Here is a 13,554-nt window from a genome sequence, read left to right as displayed (position 1 = left end):
GGTAAAGCTTAGGATTCACCGAATCAAAGTTAGTAAAAGCAAATCCACGTGAAGAATACTTTTTTAGGTAATATTTCGGACTTTTAGCAATCGACATCGGTAAAACCTAGGATTTACCGGCAAATCATAGGATTTGCCGTACTTTGGGCTTTTATAGTAGCGTTCAGAACGTGTTTTTCGCAGCGCAGATGGCGCCTGTGCCCTACTAGATTAACGATTAACGGACTCGGAGAAATTTAACGGAAGTTAACGAGTCCGTTAACATTTTTTCAAGTTAACTTAAAAGTTAATCCGTTAATCGAAATGTTAACTTCGTTAATTAACGATTAACGGATTAACGAGTTAATGCCCAGCTATGCAGGCAAGCATAGTCGCGCGATAAACGTTAAAACATCAGGCAGTCCCTATCGCATTTACTAGTAGTGCGATAGGAATGGCCTGGTGTATTATCATTTATCGCGCGACCCTGCTTGCCTGCTTTCGTTTCCAATATCGATTGATGAAAGAGATGCAGAGAGTGCAACTGCGCATATCTGATCCTACTTTTAATGCCGATAGATGGCGCTGTCTGTCGCCTAGCCAACTTATATTATCCCACTCTATCATAACTCCTTCCTTGTCATTTGTATGTGGGCCATTGTTGCACCCAAAGGGGTAACAAAGAAGTGCATAAAGCGCATGTCCTAACTATCGATCTGGGTGCATCTAGGACGCGAGCGGTCTAGTCTAGACGTCATGTCAGGTGTGCATTCGTTTCGGAGCTCTTTTTAAATTCTAATATTTTGATACCACTGGATTAAAGTTGACAGTTACACGTAAATTTAAAGCCTTTTAATTAGGAACGTCATCGGTTATGCGAACTTTGATGTTCGTATACCCGAAAACGATGAACGGGCAAGACAATAGCGCCATCTTTATTTTACTTACCCATTTATTATAACGAGTAAGTTATATAGTTGGCTGGTAGGTGGCGCTATTCTAATCACTATTATAGTATGGGAACCTCTACCTATTCGTCACTGGGCCATATGCTTAAATACTCATATGAAAATATCGTGGAGAATTATAATTTGTGTAATGTGCAGAAGATAGCAGTGCAACTCTAGGTGAAAAATAATGCAGGTGCTAATGAGAGATTTTTTCTCCTTTAAGTGAAGTTATTACAAGAGAATGGTGTTTAAATAAGTACTTTAGTTTGAACGTGAAAAATATTGTGGTGAGATTGTGATTTATATTTCAAGTGATATAGATAAGGCTTTTAAGTGTAAAAGTGATTTGTTGAAGTTACTACAAAAAATGGCATGATGTGTTGGCTAAGTGTGGTATTCGTTTTAAACTTTTTAATTCGTTCTGTGTATTACTTCAATGAAATGGTATTATTAGGAAATCTAATGTTAAAGTCGGATAAGTTTACAAATACTGATATAAAATGTATCTAAAGTAAGCAAGCTAAATACAAAGATTTTTTTTATTGTTGAGCCTCCATTTTCGAACCCTCATTATTGTATTGCTGTATCGATGATGACATTGGTCACACTGGGAACCGGGACTACAGTAATAACCACAAATTATAATTCCCAAAGACACGGCAGGTCAATTCAAATAGTTTTGTTACCCAAATTGTCAAGAACTCTTCAGAGAAAGCTTTAGATTCATTTATCACTTTTGTTTTGGAAAATGACATTAATAATTAGGTGTAACGAGTGCAACTTATTAGCAAGGATGCTTTGGGTACCGTCCCACATCCCACTTTCAATTTCGATAGATGGCGCTGTCACCTCATATTAATGAAAGAAATGCAGAGAGTGCAACTTCAAGTCTGCGCATAATGAGATCCTATTTTCGATAGAGGGCGGTGCATGGCCAACCTATGTTATCTCACTCTATCATGACTCCATCCTTGTCGTTTGCATGTAGGCCATTGTTGCACCCAAAAGGGGAACAAAGAAGTGCATAACGCGCATGTCCTAAGTGTCCTAACTATCAATCTGGGTGCATCTAGGACGCGAGCGGTCTAGTCTGGATCTAGACATCATATCAGTTCTAGATTTTTTTCGGATTGAAGTTATTTATAAATTAAAACCGTTCATTTCATTGCAGTAGGTAGCTAAAATAGATAAGAAAATTTTAAACCTATCAACAGTTAACCTTTTGCTTGTAATAATTTTATATGACTATGCTAAAGTGGAGATCGCAGTGAAAATGATTATTTTTAGAAAAAAAATAATTTATAGCATCCTCAATGAATATTATTATCATTGATTATTTCCTGCATTCGCGTATTCTTTCATTAATAACAATTTATTCTTTTCTTTTCTTTCATTAATAGCATATGCGCCGTTGCATAAAAACAAACGGGCAAGAGAACATCGCCATCTTCATTTTAGTTACGCTTTTATTATAAGTATTATAACGAATATGATTTATAGTTGGCCGGTAGTGACCCTTTTAAAGTCGCCAATGTTTTTACAACTTTTACTAATTACTGAACAGTGATAATAGTGCAATGTCAAGTTCAAAATAGTGCAAGTGTAATTGAAACTGTGATTTTTTTAAAGTCGTATATGAGAAAAGTGAAGTTACTGTTGCCTCGGTTTACATACAAGTGTATAGTTTGTGTATGTGTGTGTTTAAGTGTGGTATCAAATGAATGGTATCTGTTTAAAATTTGTTCTCTGTGTGATTTTACTTCAATGTACTTTTTAAATACTTAATACGTTATCGAATGTAAATGTAAATACAATCTGATAAGTTCACAAAATACTAAAATAAAACGTATCTAAAATAAATAAGCTAAGAACAATAAAATTAATTTTGTTTATTGACCCGTCATTTTCTATCTCTATCGCGCACGCATTAATTTATTAAATGACGGTCTTAGATGATTTTTATACAAATTCGGGGCGTAAATGTAAAGACAAAGAACAAGACTATTTTATACCCAGTTTTGCAATAAAGAAACAACATTTGCTTAAAAACTATGTAGTATTTTGGAAAGTTATTATTTTAGTACTCGCCGCTGTCTCAACTCTCAATAAGTTACGCATTCAGTATTTAATTCTAGCAGGGAAACGCTTTCGTAGTTTAAGTAAATATAAAAACACTAATGGTAATCACGTAAACTTTAATCAGCAACTGTGAACAGTAGACTATATTAATACGACAGTAATTTTAAATCTAAAGTAGAAAGAAGTTCTAAGAACAACTAAGAGTTAAGTACCAATTTATAAACGCAAGTTAGGACGCGTATACAAACTGTGACCAACTAATAAATAATAGTAACTGTAGTCAAGACTACCTACTATGTTGATTCATATTTTTGATAATTTTAAAACAGAAGATTGTTATTTAGTCTTTAACCTGTTAAATAAGAATAATCTTAATTATGAGTTCAATCCTAGAAATATTATAGTCAATGCTTTAAGTACCTGTGGGTACATAGCCAAGTCACCAAACGCTAACGCTCATTCGCTAGCGAAACGCACCTGTTATTGTCGCACTAAATGTTAGTATAGTCTACTGTTAAAGTTTACTGGCGGCGTAGCTGAATGGCAATCGTCGACGCCAGACGCCGACAAAAATGCATTCTGGTGCAATACGCAAGAGCGATAAAGATATATAGCTACGAAATAGATATTATCGTGAGCGTTTGTGCATACGTTGTGGGTACGTACCCTGATTACCATAGTGTTTTTTTTTAATTACCTACATCTCGTCGCAGTATAATAATACTACGAAAGCGTTTCCCCGCTAGAATTAAAGGCTGAATGCGTAACCTACTGACTATTCAACAGCGGCGAATACTAAAAAGATAACTTTGAGCTTGTTGCCAAAGTATCAGTAGATCGTTTTTAAACAAATATTGTTTCTTTATTACAAAACTGGATAAAAAATAGTCTTGTTCTTTTTTGTTTCTAAGATAGCTTAGATAAATAATACACTGCATTAAACTAATGTCTATTCTATGCCATATTAAGTACGTTTTGACACTTTTTTTCCAGTTTTAATTGTAAACTTAGCACAACATTTGTACCATTTCGGTTACAATTACGCCCCGGTTTTGTATAAAAATCATCTAAGACCGTCATTTACGACCCTATCAAATCATGGGTGTAAAGGACGTTAATAGCTTTTGACGTGTCCTTTACAACCATCTATCTTCTAAATCGTTTAGTTTATCACTACGGTTGTTACACTAGGTTAAAGATACTCGTAATCTGCATATTTTTCTTATACACGTCACAAATATAGGTCAAAAAAACAAAAAAGTGGGTTTATTTTTCTCTTGGAAACCTGCATTATATGTCCTTTACGACAATTGAACCCAATGATATCGATTACAGTTGCGGATAAAATATTTTTAGTGCTGGTCGTAAAGGACGAAGAACAAAAAAACTTGTCCTTTACGCCCAACTTTACCACACTACTATAGAAAGTGATCCTTAAAAAGTAAGGGCTTAAAGGGCAACAATATATATCAAGGTGTATTTACGCCCCTTCAGAAAAGCTATTTTTGCAAGTCCATAGTAGAAAATCTTGGTCGTAAAGGCAACTTTTTAAGAGATATCGAAATTTTAACTACACAGATCGATAGCGCTTGAAATTCTGAACAAAACTGTATATATAACTCATTTTCGCCAAAATGTCCTTTACGCCAATTGAACCCAGAGGTATCGATATGGTACCTACGATGACGCCGATAAATGCCACTGTGCGATCAGGACAACAATATGATATCATACGTCCAAAAGATACACCTAGTAAAATAAAATGCTATGTAGCATATGTGAGCCGAACGTTGCCGGAATCTCCCGATCGGGACAGAGTCCAACAGGGCTATAGTTTGATATATTTATTGATGAAAGAGATGCAGAGATTCCAATTGCGCATATCAAATGTTACTTTCAATTTCGATAGATGGCGCTGCCGCCTAGCCAACGTATGTTATCTCACACTATCATTACTCGTTCCTTGTCGTTTTTATGTAGGCCATTGTTGCACTGAAAAGGGGCACAAAGAACTGCATAAAGCGCATGTCCTAAATATCGATTTGAGTGCATCTAAGGACGCAAGCGGTCTAGTCTGCCAGCCTAGCCGAAGTGACAATCGTTAAATTTATTTGGCGCTCAAAAGTCTGGCTCTAACGTGCCACTATAGAAGAGCGATAGGGAGAGCTAGCTACTATACGCGTAAGCTGTTGTGACGTTGGCTAGGTACACTAGCCGATGGACGTTTTGTCAGTTAATATTATAGTTCGTTTCGGAGCTGTTTTTAAATTCAAAACTGTTACGTCTTGATAAGGCTGGCTAAAGTTTATTTATTTATGGCATTAAGTATATTCGTACGGCATCAATTGGAATTTTTGGCTGAAGTTGGTATTTTACAGACTCGGTAATTTAAAAACCTAAGTGGGACTGATTAAGTAAATAAATGATACGCGAATTAACTGTTTAAATAATTATAGGTATCTAATTATTAGCGTTCTCAAGCAAATTACCCCATTGTTGCTTGAATATGAGTATGGTACCTACCTTTTAGAAAACCTTTTTTTCATGAATGTTGTTACAAACTAAACAATAATACGTTTTGTCCACAGATTTTCAATTATACCCTCTATAATGGCATAACTATTTAACAGTTCTTACGTTCTCCAAAAAATCTATTTGGTGAGTATCGAGTTTTAATTTATTAGATTATTAAAAACTACCCACCTAAAATAATCTAACTACTACCACGAGTTTGACACTGCGTTGCTTACTTACTCGAAGGAGTCAAAGGACGATATTTGTGAGTGTGCACGGGAAAACGTCCCACTTTGTCGATTGCTATAAAGCCGCTTTGTCAGTTTATTCATATAAAGATACAAGTAAATCTGGCCTTAATGGTGACCGACAAAGTGGGACAAGCTGTAGTTCAAATAAACAATCAATGAAGTCGTGACTCACGTTACTTTTACGTGGATTCACCCCTTAGCCCATGATTGGCGCGAGAGTATCTCGCCGAGAGATATAGAGCAGGCTCCAAGGGGATGTTCGTTTGCAAAAATAGCGCACCTCATTCTGACTTCAGATATATATTTTATAGATCCCGGACACCATATAAACACATGTTGCCAACCAGTTTTGTGGTCCCCTTCCCCGCACACCGGCAATCAAAAATCGCATACAAAGAAAAAAAAATTTTTCATCAAACCATGCCGTGTGGGGTATCAAATAAAAGGGCTTACTGAGTAGTTCACAAATATATAGCATACTATAACATTTATTACACTTCCTCTAAGAATTTTTTTGAAAGTTTACTAAAATGCTCGATTTTCGAGTTAACTTTAAACCACTATTGCTTGAGAAGTTATGAATATATTTTAATCATTATTATTTTAAATAACTAACAATAGTCTATTGTTTGCGAACCAATATAGATTATCACACGTCTTCTAATCGTACTCATAGCATAAGGACGAGTAGTCTATCTCACGGCGACATACTGTAGCGCCAATCATGTGCTAACCCTGCTGATGAGTAGTTATGGTAATATTTAATAGATGGCGCTAATAAACGGAGTTACGATGCGCGTTATGAAGATAAACTTTCTTTAATCTTGCTCGGATGCTCGCATTGCTATACTTTGTCAAACAAGTCTGTCAGTAAATAAGAACAAAGAAAACTATATGCATCCTTTTCTTTAGGGTGCTAGAGAAAAGGATAACTATAGTTTTATTTGTTCTTATTTACTGACAGACTTGTTTGACAGAGTATATTCATGTACGGGCAAGATGCATAAAAAGTAACTTACGCACATACAGTGGGCTTTTTTTAAAAGGAACATGATCTTACATAGTTATTTAACTTAACCATGCCCTTAATTTAATTTATTATTAAAAAATTTGACTTTACTTATAAACTTTCTAACAAAAAAAATATTGCCAGCAATGTACAGCACACACACTTGTCAAGTGAGCAATGAGCTATGAGCGATGTGAGTAATGACAATTAAGAAGTGCACGCGTTAGATTGAATGTTTGATTTCGGAAAATTATATTTTCAGTTCATTTAAATAACTATGATTTGCGATAATTATGCGCAAACGATTGCTATATTTTATTTATTATTCAAATAAGTTTACACAGCATAACAGTAAAACCAAGGCACTGCATGAAACTAAAAAATAAAAACAATAAGTATAGCACATACATAGTAAAAACCAGATTAAAAACAGACGGAAAAAAAAAAACAATATTCTATTTAGGCTAAGACGTAACAGCGTAATCGATCTCAGCGTAATCGATCGCTTATTCATAATCATAATCATAATCATTTATTTTATAATTTAGTGTATGCTATCTATTTCAGTTTATAATTTATATATGTATAGAGTGTTACTACTTAAAAAAACAAATCAAAAAATATTTAATAAAATAATTTGATTTGTTCCCTACATCGAGCGTAATTACTGTATTATTATTGGTTTTAATAAAGATCCGGGTGGTGGTAACACACTGTATGTATACTAATGTGACAGTGTCAAACCCATGTATGCTACCATGGCTTCAACCAAGTCTTAGTTTGAACTGTTTGAAATCTTAGTTGGCATAGCGCTAATCGATCAGGAGGCCATGAGTTCATGTCTCACCCAAGGCAATAATTTTCCATTTTTGAATTTGTTCTTGGTGGCATAGATTGCAGACGTTTCTGCGACCAAATAAATAAAAAAATACATAAATATTATAGGACATAGGTACTTACACAGATTGACTGAGTTCCACGGGCCACGGTAAGCTAAAGAAGGCGTGTGTATTGTGTGGCTAATCAAGAAGATTAAGTTACGCGGCTTTAATTTTTTCCTTGATAACCATACTTAACCAGTGACTGTGATTATGATTAATTGTTAAATGCACTATAAGACGTTTTACTAATGAACTCAATAATTTTCAGATTGATTTGATATTTATTTTCAAAAGTCACACCATGGCACGATTTCCGGTCTGCAAGCTTCGTCTATCCCTTTTTTATGGTGAGTTGTTGATGTGTCAAAAATTTTCTAATTAAATAATCATTCTTGATATGATAATAAAACCTTTATGCGATGCGAGTAAGTACCTACTCGACACTAAATACTGTCGTTTCTTCCATTAATTAATTAGACCTTTTTCATTTTTTGTAGCTGTCTTTTTGAGCGAAATGGAGTTTCTTCTTAATTTGGGTCTCGTCAAAATATACCCTACTTAAGGTACGTACCAATTTGCCTACCTTTAACTTAAATTGTATGATGAACCTAAACCTCTAGATCCGAACTTGTATACCTTATGCGTGTACCCTAGGGTGATTCATATTTTATCAATGTTAAAAAGTTCTGTCTCACCCCCTCAAATTGTTCTCTGATACTAAAAAAATAGTTGTAATTTTTACACTGTACCCGATTAAAATACGATTGCCAGAATGATTAAAAAAGTGTCAACGAAATCACTTTTGTTTTAGCTTTCTTTCTGGAGCCAGTACTATCTTCAACTGCAGCAATATTCTTCTATCATCCCGAAAGGATCTTCTATACAACCATTATTTGACACCCTTGCCAAAATTGAAAAGGAATAACAGGTAAAGGAATGACAGCAGGCCAATCGCAAAATAAATGAGACATTTAAAGGCTCGTGAATCTTCGGACTGAAAAGTAAAGATTACCATCCATCACATCTATCATTTCAATTGCGCTTTGTAAACCATATCCCGGGTACGAAACATCAACCACTGGTTTCCATGCACAATTGAAATTGTACGCAATGCGTCAAGAAAACCAGTAGAAACATAAGCTGTGGAAGATAGAACACTGAAGAAAGGTCTGTAAACACGAGGAGAAACTTTGGAAACGTTTTTGCAGCGACGAATTATCAGTGAGTTCAATAAGATTGACCGAAATCATTTCACAAGACATCGAGCGTGCTGTTATCAAAGATGGCGATTTCAAATCATTCTTATTAAGCTCACGGAAAGGATGAAAAGGAAACAACGCATGTAAGGAGGATGTTTTTAAGAAACGGAAACAGATTTAGAACCACTAAAAGAAGACGTTAACACCACAATCATCGGTGATTTGAATAAGATTTGACTGAAATCATAGCAGCTTTATATCAAAGAATCAACAAGACCACCTATGATGGTGATTTCAGTTTTAGCTGATTTAAATCATGGAAAGGCATTATCGTTAAAAAACGATATTTTATCATCCGGTTTCATCAATGATTTGAATAGGATGCTATTGGAATCATTTAAATACACACAAAGGCACCGTGAATTACCATCAATGATGATTTCACGATCATCTTATTTGGGTCATGGATAAGAAACACAGATTTGTAGAGAAATGCTTTAACACGAAAACCTCTAAAGCATTTAAGTATATTTTTATTTAGGTTACAAATATGGAGTAAAAATATGAAAAAGGCGATCACCGTGAAAACGGAAATGCACAACTTTGAAAGTCAAGAAATTCTACATTCTGACGTACCAGCGACAACACAAATCAATCTGACACTGAATTGAAGAAAGGACGATCTAACATGTATTGATAATTTTAAAGATAATCAGATACCAGCAATTGAGATTGAAAAACAGCATTAGTAAATACTCGATTTGGATGGATCTGGAACAAGAACTAGTATTACCGGTGTATTTTATGAGGCCGATAAAAAAAACCTTTTCTCTTGGCCTGATAAAAGCCATGGAAAGGACATAAACGTAATGAAGACGTAGAAGAATTTTCAGCTTTGCCGTTGATTTTTCTCGATGTGTTGCGTTCGCCGATGGTGCAACACCGACGAATTCACCGCAGCCAGGAAAATCATGTACTTGGCGAGAACCGATGCGCGCCATCTTGTGATATGTGTTGTGTTGTGTCAGTGCGTAGACTTTTGGCAAAATCTTCGGACTATGATCAGAAAAAAACCATCAGTGAATAGGTGCGAAAGCGACTTTGCTTGCAGGCATCGGTTCAGGAATTCAGGATTGACTTTTATTTACATGATCAGGTATTTTTGCAGTCATTACTTATTTTAACAATTATTATTTAGTATCTAGTATCTACAGTAATTAATTGTAGCTCAGCAGATTTGTCCGACCCGCAGGGCTTTATACTGTGTGCTCGACTTTGTTGGAGATAACAACTAATACGACCGGGTCGGACTAGTATACTGTGCTATAACTAAATTATCCTCTAAATATTTTGTATTCAAATGTGTATTTCAAAAATTATTTGTCATATTTAATTGTATTCTTTAGACGTATATTGTTGAACGATTTGTTGTATTGAGACTTCTTATAAGAACTTAAAATTTTATCTTGTACCGATTGACCACTTTAATATTTGTCTGTCATCTTGATTACAAGATTCTACTCTTCGGCATACAATATTTGACCTCATTTCTTTAACATTAGCGTCAATTTAGGCGGGATGAGAGAGCAGGTTCATTTTCTAGTAAGCTGACCATGAAGGTGTTCTTGCGTGCTTGTCCTGACTGTAATTTTCGCGCGGCTTTGGCGCCCGCGCCACTCGCTCGACTATGCTTGTGGCGTTGAGTGATTCTCGGCACAGTCCGGGTTGGAGCGCTGCGGAGGGCAAGCTGTAGCGAGCGAACTGAAATGAGGCTGAGAAAGCCAGACAACACTGTCCTTGACACTGGTCGCCAGCCCAAGAATATACTACTTATAACAGCTTTGACACGCCGCTAGCTTTCACGCCGCAGTCCGCCGACGGAATCGAGTTGATGAACTCTGTGACGACTGTCTTGTTCGCGTCGCTGAATTCCTTTATATTCAGTACGTACGTTGAGCATAGCCTTGAGAACAGTGGAGCCGCCGTGATTACTTCCAATATAGCTATACCAAATAGTTGAAAGATTTTTTTATTGGAAATTAACTCAAGGTTGCTGAAGTTAAAGCGATAGTTGTAGCAACTTTATCGCTTGCCGTTTTTGCCACTACATTACAAATCAGCGAAGGGCTGTCTATCCGTGTCTATCATGAATCGTCAACATCTTGAATCAACGTACATCCAACTTGGTGGTAAACGGTAATCAGCACTATTAAAAGTATATTTCTAATGTCTTTATTTCCGAATTTACTCCGAAATTAATTACTTTAAGAGCAGTGTTAAAGACGACTCAGATATTTGCGTCAGCTGCAACTATTGGAAACGAGATGCATAATTGCACCCTAGGTGACAATGGAGGTTAATCTGTTTTGATTCTGCAATTTATTTCCTATGGAGTCACTGTTCTGTAGCTAAATGGTGGAACTTGATGGGTGCTCCATACGCCTCTCGGTGTCGTTAAGGTCATGGATTGTTCCGAGTCCAAGGTGCTTGATCCACATGAGGCGGCAACTTTCGTGCCAAGCCGGGCTCGGCGGTGAACTCGAGTGACTACTCACCTCGTTTCTTATGATGAGTCGATCTAACACTGTATCGTACTATCTCTTTGCTAGCGGGCTTAGAAACTAACATCTTTCCTGCTCGTGCGGTCTTGTATCTACAAAGTATCAGTCGGTGATTCGTAGGTAAATCATATTTTTACCGAAAGCACATGAATTTTTGGTAAAATTGCTAGCTCCAAAATATTCTCTAAAACAACTCCAAACCGATTTTACTCTTAGATATTATGTGCTTTTAGGAAAATATATTTACATGTTCTTTTTTTTAGTCTTTTGTGGTCTTTCGGACGCTAAAGTTTCATGTTGATTTAGGCGCTCGTTTTCGAAATTTTGCATTATTTTTATATTTGCGTTTTGGTCCCGCGTAGTCTAAAGCAGATATAGGCACTAGAACAGATACAAAAAAGATTTTGGTAAAAGTAACAGAACGGAATATTTTGATGGTTTCAGTTAGTTTTGATGTATTTATTCAGGTTTGATGTAATTATTTCTATTCTGTGGCCTTTGTTAGGTTTGATGTAATAAGTTTACAGGCTATTTTATTAACGGTTAGGCATATGGCAAAATCCGTCACATTTCAAATCCCAGTATCTTAATTTAACGATTTTTGTTGGCTGCTTCATTAGGTGTCAATTTTTTTAAATATTTACCACGCACGCATTTCTCCAACGCATTCATTTGTGGACATTTGTTGTATATATTTTAGTATTATTTTTCGACTATTGTCGTGAAGTCTCTTTGGTAGATTTTGGAGTTTATATAAAAATATGTTTAATGAGTAGGTATACAGTTTTACCGTTCGTACATCTACGGTAATTATTTATATATAAGTGTATTGTTTGTATTAGTTGTTGTATACAGCACATATTAGATAGTAGGGTGGGTATTTCTTGAAGCGTTTCAACCGCTTTAACTTCGGTGGCAACAATCTTAATTGAATCCCATAAGAGTGGTCTGGATTTTTAACTGCTTTATGTAGAAGTCTTTGACTCCTACTAGATACGAATTAAGCACAACCCACTCTTACGGGGGTCGTGTAGTATTGCTGCCACCAAGTCAAAGCGGCTGAAACGTTGGAAATTCACGGGTGGCAGAGTTGCTGCGCAGTCATCTGCAGCAACAATTTTTATTTAATTTAGATTTGAATAGCCAGAACCATCTTAATATATTTTATAATAAGCACACAGTTTAAGGGTGGGTGGAGGGATTACCGCGCGACTATCTGCGGTTTCTATTATAGTACTTTTCTATATGGTTATTCAATGTTTTTATAGAAACACACAGTAAGATAGCGTGAGTGTTTCTTTTACCACGCGAGTAACATTTGTAACTATAATTCTAACCTTTACGTGGGTGTGATTAGGTATATTATTTTGGTATTTGCACAAGTTTTGATGTACGTGAAATATTAGTTTATTCGTTAGCTTATGTTAAGGCAAAGGGTACAAATTTATATTTATCTTCTACTTTTTACTAACCTTTGTAACTTGGCACATCTTTTTAATCTCTCTTGTAATTTTGCATCTCCTCTTCATACTTTTTCACTCATTGAATATGAATATTTTACTTCATTCGCTTTATACAAATAGCTTAAATACTCAACACATGATATATGGCCATGTTTTAAATATATTCCAAATGCCTTTCTATGTTTCCATATCATATATGGACCTTTCCTAGTTTACTTCGACCATATTTTTCATACTACGTACCTAACTCCTACCTACTCTTTCTCATCTAAATCTAAATTTTTTATCAAACTTACGCACATATATACAGTACTATTAATATCACATTTTTTGTTAGGTACTCTCACACAATGCACTAATTAACTCCTTTAATTTTACCTAACAAAATTTCGTTACAATTAAAATCGTTGGCATCCGAGTTATTGTTATTTTATCTCCCCAAAACACAATTAGTGTTGCGGAGTGGTAACCTTACCATACTCTGGTAAATAACGATAATTTAGAAAGCTTATAGGCATGAATGATATCGATCATAATTATGAATTTCGCGCCTTTTTAAACTGACAAAGTTGACTAGCCAGAGTATCATCTCGGATGTGAAAACGGTGATGGATAATACACTAGAATAAGCTATAAGCGTTACATGGTACTCGTAACGTAACATACGT

General features: G+C 35.5%; 1 long non-coding RNA gene across 1 annotated transcript; it reads left to right on the top strand.

Moving 5' to 3' along the window:
- Positions 1 to 7,941: 7,941 nt before the first annotated feature.
- On the top strand, positions 7,942 to 12,175 carry LOC125241325. Its single transcript, XR_007178734.1, has 3 exons — positions 7,942 to 8,010; positions 8,161 to 8,226; positions 8,475 to 12,175. It is a non-coding gene; the product is annotated as an uncharacterized LOC125241325 (long non-coding RNA).
- The last annotated feature ends 1,379 nt before the right edge of the window (positions 12,176 to 13,554 follow it).

Source organism: Leguminivora glycinivorella, chromosome Z (genome assembly GCF_023078275.1).
Source record: "Leguminivora glycinivorella isolate SPB_JAAS2020 chromosome Z, LegGlyc_1.1, whole genome shotgun sequence".
NCBI classification, from domain to species: Eukaryota; Metazoa; Arthropoda; class Insecta; order Lepidoptera; family Tortricidae; genus Leguminivora; species Leguminivora glycinivorella.
Note: the sequence above shows the minus strand (reverse complement) of the source record. Positions and strands in the feature narration are given on the sequence as shown.